Source organism: Plecotus auritus, assembly GCF_963455305.1.
Source record: "Plecotus auritus genome assembly, chromosome: 7".
Lineage (NCBI taxonomy): Eukaryota > Metazoa > Chordata > Mammalia > Chiroptera > Vespertilionidae > Plecotus > Plecotus auritus.
The window spans coordinates 148550962-148556961 of record NC_137774.1 but is presented as its reverse complement, the minus strand read 5'-3'; positions in this window follow the sequence as shown (position 1 = coordinate 148556961).

The following is a 6000-nucleotide window of genomic DNA, read 5'->3' as shown; positions in this document are numbered from 1 at the left end:
CATGTATGGCATGCAACCCAACTAAAATAATTTAAGAGACAAAAAAACTTTAAATGTGATTTTAAAACACATTTATGGTATTAATCAGTTAAAATGAGGAATACAGCACAGGAGTGCTCACGGAGGCACCTTACTAGGAAGCAGGGCGAACTTCACCATTGTGGGAGCTTACTCAAGGAGCACTCAGTGGAAACATTGATTTTTTTAAGAAATAAATGAATTATTTAATGAGATAATCTTAAAGATTCTGCTTTTAAGAAGGAAGCATTTGTGAAAATTGCTGGAAAAGCAGAGGCCTGTGGGAATCTAGTCAGAAAGGCCTGGGGGGTGACAGGTGCATGTGAGACCTCCCCCCACCCCCACCTCAGAAGGGCGGGAGCTGAGCACCTGATATCAGTTATAGGAACCCAAGGGATGGTCTCTCACATGTCACTAAAGGTTGATGAGTGACTAGAAAGAGCAGCATCTTGAATGAAAATGTCAGATTTTAAATACACTTAAAATCCTCAAATACACTTCTTACTTCTATACTGCTTATATTTACTACAAAGAATCCTAAACTCTCTGTAGTCATTTGCAAATATCTTTATAATAAATATCCCATTAAATTCCACATTTGGTTAGTGATTGGATCTCAAATGAAGACAAGCAAATTTATAGTTAAAGAGAGAGGAAAAAAGAGAATGAGAGAGAGAGAGAGTGAGAGAGAGAGAAAGAGAGAGAGAGAGAGAGAGAGAGAGAGAGAGAGAGAGAGAGAGAGAGAAGAAGAAGAAGAAGAAGAAGAAGAAGAAGAAGAAGAAGAAGGGTGGAGGGAGAAGGAGAGAAACAGAGGACCATAGCAGCACTGTGACTTGACCCTCGAGGCTACTTAGGAATGAACAAACGTACGAACCTGGACTTAAATGGCAGGATCATCCAGGCCACCTGACTCTAGAAACGGCCATCCTTACATCATCTGGGAGGTGAGACTGAGTTTTGTCATCTCAAGAAGGGGAGAGAAGGAAAGAATTTGCTTCAGATCGACAAATGTGTGCTCCAGCCCCGATGTCCTTGGGCCCCAGTCCCTCTGCAGTGAAAGGGTCACAGGGCCCCAACGTGGTCCAGGACACAGCCCAGAATCAATTACCTCCTCCAGAAGGATGGGGGTGTGAACACCGTCAGACAGTCACAAATTACCTAGAGCAGGAAAAAAAAAACATTTTTCTAACTAATATGATCTTCCTGCCAGATAAGCAAGCTCCTTCTCTGACTGATCAGCTGCAGCTTCATTGCCTTCCAGACCCCATCTCCTCTCCCCCTCCCCCCTTCCCAGGAAGAGTAAATCACTTTTCGAAAGGCGGCTTAATATAATGGCGGTACATCTTCTCAAACATAGGTAATAGAACAGTGCACACGATCACCTTTGGCAGAAAAGCCCAGCCACGGACACGTCCCCTTCTTGGCTCCAGGGGGCCTGCAGTAACACTCCTCATAAATCGGCTGGGAGATCCTAGGAGATACGACCCTGCTTTATAGCCGAGGCCAGCATTCAGTCACCGGGGACATGATCGCTGGGGGATAAGGTCGAGGAGCCTCTTTTGGTGTCATCCCCCTAAGATGTTATCAGATGCTCAACCCTAAAGCAAGAGAAACAAACTGATAACAAAATTGGGGGAGGGGACATGGGAGGAAATGTGATAATCCATCAACTCACCTGTGGAGAAAGTACCAGGGAAAAGCGGTATTGATTTTTTTTACAAGCCAGTGCACAGATTTGTCAGACAGAAGCACAGAGATGTCAATGCCCAGAGCCACCATCCCTAGCAACCCCAGAACCTTTCCGGGACAGACGCCTCCCAAGGGTAGGAGCAGAGGCGGCATTCGGGCACATTTCCACACCTGGCTCAGAGGGGTTGTCAACTTTATTAGAGAGAAATGCCCGATGCCCCCCGCACCTCCCCCAAAAAGGGTATGTGTGCTATCTGCCACCACCAAGGCAGAAGTAGGACATAAGGAAAAGGACATCCAGTAGGACATACTTTGAGTGCATCCTGAGAGAGGCACCTTCATGGTCTGAGTGAGACCACAGTCACCTGTCCTCCATGGAGCTGCATGCGGAAGCTGCTTCTGCCATTGGGGTCACAGGAAGGTCGCAAACATTTACTCAAATGGCCATTCAGTTGGAAGCCTGCAAAACTAACGGACAATTTTAGACCTCAGAGAAAATCTACTAGAACACAGTTTCATCACTTACCCAACAAAAGATAATCTGGACCAATTATCAAGGTGGACTGTTTATCGGGCCAGGAAAGAATCACTCTGGCACCCCAGGTTTCAGATGCTTAGAATCCACTGAGGTCTAGGTCTCATTAATGCACCCACCAAAGAAACATCTGGAGACAGATAGTGAGATTTGGTTTAACTGGGCCTGGGGTAAACTTATTCAGCGCATGTTTGCATATCTAGCTAAACTCAACATCACTTTCAGATTCCACCACCATTCCAAATCCTTTCTTCATGAAATTTCATCTGGTTAATAAAAAAGCAAAATACAATCAAATTAAAAATTCAACAAAAGCACAAAATGTAAGATCTCAACCAATAACTTAGAAGTATCAAATTAAGAGGAGAAACCAAGGTGGCGGCATAGGTAAACACCTTAACTGCTGCCTCGTACAACAATTTCAAAACTACAACTAAAAGACAAAATGGACATCATCCAGAACCACAGGAAGGCTGGCTGAGTGGAAATTCTACAACTAGAAGGAAAGAGAAAAGCACACTGAGACTCAGAGGAGCTGCAGGAGGCAGAGGTACTGAGACAGGCACGCAGAGAGGACTGGCAACTGAGTGCGCGGCTGGCTTTCTCAAGTGGGAGGGAGACAAAATCCCTACTGTGCTGAACTCCAGTTCCGGGCAAGACTCTGGGGACCCAGACTCATACAGGGTGAAACTGGACTGTCAGGAAAGAGAAAAGCACACTGAGACTCAGAGGAACTGAGGAAGGCAGAGGTACCGAGGCGCGTGCGTGGAGAGGGTGGGCAACTAAGTGCACGGCTGGCTTTCTCAAACAGGAGGGAGACAAAAGCTCCCAACTGTGCTGAACTCCAGTTCCAGGTGAGACTCTGGGAACCCAGACTCATTTGGGGAGAAACTGGACTGTCTAGCAGGGGGCAGAACTCGAGGACGGCTCTCTCTCAAAGGTGCTTGCAGCAATTACCACGGGACACTGAGACACAGGGGCCTATTAGAGCAGGGCTGATGGGAAACCAATGCTGTCTGCTCCGCCCTGAGACTCTGCCCCATCCAAGCTGAGCACAGAGGCTTTTGCAGGTCTTGTCTCATAAGGGTGTCTCCAGCACAGAAGTTCTCCCAGTGTAGACACAACTGATCCTCACAGCCAATTGGCCTGGAAGTCAATTCCTCCCAGTGATACCAACAACAATCAAGGCTTAACTACAACAAGACTGTGCACACAGCCCACAAAGGGGTGCACCAAGATTGTCCACCTCAGGTAACTGGGGAGGCTGAGCCACTGGGCCCTATAGGACACCTAGCACACAAAGCCACTCTATCAACTCAGGGAAGCAGCCAAAATGCAGAGACAAAGAAACAGATCAGAAATGAAAGAAATGGAGGAAAGCAAATGACTGGATATAGAGTTCAAAACCATAGTTATAAGGTTTTTCAAGAATTTTCTAGAAAAGGCCAATAAATTTAATGAGACCCTTGAGGATATGAAAAAGGACCAACTAGAAATTAAGCATACACTGACTGAAATAAAAAATATTATACAGAGATCTAACAGCACACTAGAGGATCACAAGAATCAAGTCAAGGATTTGAATTACAAAGAAGCATAAAACACTCAACTGGAAAAGCAAAAAGAAAAAAAGAATCCAAAAATATGAAGATAGTGTAAGGAGCCTCTGGGACAACTTCAACATCCAAATTATGGGGGTGCCAGAAGAAGAGAGAGAGCAAGATACTGAAAACCTATTTGAAGAAATAATGACAGAAAATTTCCCCACCTGGTGAAAGAAATAGACTTACAAGTCCAGGAAGCGCAGAGAACCCAAAACAAAAGGAATCCAAAGAGGACCACACCAAGACACATCATAATTAAAATGCCAAGAGCAAAAGACAAAGAGAGAATATTAAAAGCAGCAAGAAAAAAACAGTTAGTTACCTACAATGGAGCACCCATACGACTGTCAGCTGATTTCTCAACAGAAACTATGCAGGCCAGACAGGAGTGGCAAGAAATATACAAAGTGATGAATAGCAAGAACCTACAACCAAGATTACTCTACCCAGCAAAGCTATCATTCATAATTGAAGGGCAGATAAAGAGCTTCACAGATAAGAAAAAGCTAAAGGAGTTCATCACCACCAAACCAGTATTATATGAAATGCTGAAAGGTATTCTTTAAGAAGAGGAAGAAGAAGAAAAAGGTAAAGATAAAAATTATGAACAACAAATACATATCTATCAACAAGTGAATCTAAAAATCAAGTGAATAAAAAAATCTGATGAACAGAATAAACTGGTAAATATAATAGAATCAGGGGCATAGAAAGGGAATAGACTGACAATTCTCAGGGGGAAAGGGGTGTGGGAGGTGCGGGAAGAGAGTGGACAAAAAATCGTACATCTATAGATGAGGACAGTGGGGGCGGGGTAAGGGCAGAGGGTGGGGTGGGAACCGGGTGGCGGGGAGCTATGGGGGAAAAAAGAGGAACAATTGTAATAATCTGAACAACAAAGATTTATTAAATTTAAAAAAAAGAAGTACCAAATTAAGAGGTTCATTACAAAGCTGACATGGACTTGGTAGCTGTAGGTTCTGCTACGTCAGTGGTCGGCAAACTGCAGCTCGCAAGCCATGTGCACCACTCATTCAAAGCACTTCCACACCTGCTAAAGTGTGTTTCTCTTTCTCTGTCTTCTCTGATGCAGTGTCATTACACTCTTCTTTCAAGTACAGAATGTGGCTGTTCACTTTTTAAAATGTGCTTTGAACAGGAGTGCCTAGGGACAGCATGGCCTGCAGGCCACTTAGCGTGCCCACCAGCATGGCATAGCTTGTTCTAGAGACTGAGAAGGAAGCTGCTGATTGAGTAAGACAGTGAGGGGAAATGAGAAATTATATACTAAATATGTGTGAAATGTGAGAAGCAAATAGAGGCAGAACAGAACTGCCTTAGAGAGCCTACAAAGTATAATACACACACAGTTATATACTAACACTTATGGGGATTTTTGTCAGTTGTATGAAAATGATTTTATAAGATCCAAGATGGTGGCCGATGGGACGGCAGGCTGCAAGATAGCGTGTGAGTGAGAGAGTGAAAGGAGACTGCATGGACATGCAGGGAGCATCTGTATTTGTGAGTGAGGAACAGCTATATTCCACAGGACTGTTGGGGACTGGCAGACCAGGCTCCCTGGCCAGGCAGCCTCTACTACTGCTAAAATCTCTCCCAGAGCGGCCAGCTCTGCCACAGAGACCGTGCCATCTTGAAGGGGAGAATGGCTGTGATCCGGACCCCAGCCTTTCCTTCAACCAGGGAGACCTCGGATACCTCCCAGGACCCTACAACCACATCGCCCAGGGACCAACCTTTGTAAATAGTAATTATTTTATTTTAATTTCCAATAGTTCATTGCAAGGATATAGAAAAATGATTGATATTTGTACATAATTTTTAAAATAGTTTGTGACAACCCCCACTGTCACATGTGTTTTAACTTATGTAATATTCTCCCACAGCTTATTAATGCTCAGTTCATTTTTCCCTATAAAAATAATTTCTATGGCTCTTTTCAAGTTTGCTAAACTTCTCCTCTAAGAGAACTTGTTACTACACTGCTGTAGTCCCATTCCATGCCCTCTCACCTCAGATACTGTGATTATGTCTGAACATTCTGTTTGACACTTTTAGTTTGTAATTTATACATCATAACTAATGAAGTGCAATAATTTACACATTTTCCTTTATTTTCTTAAACGTTCAAAG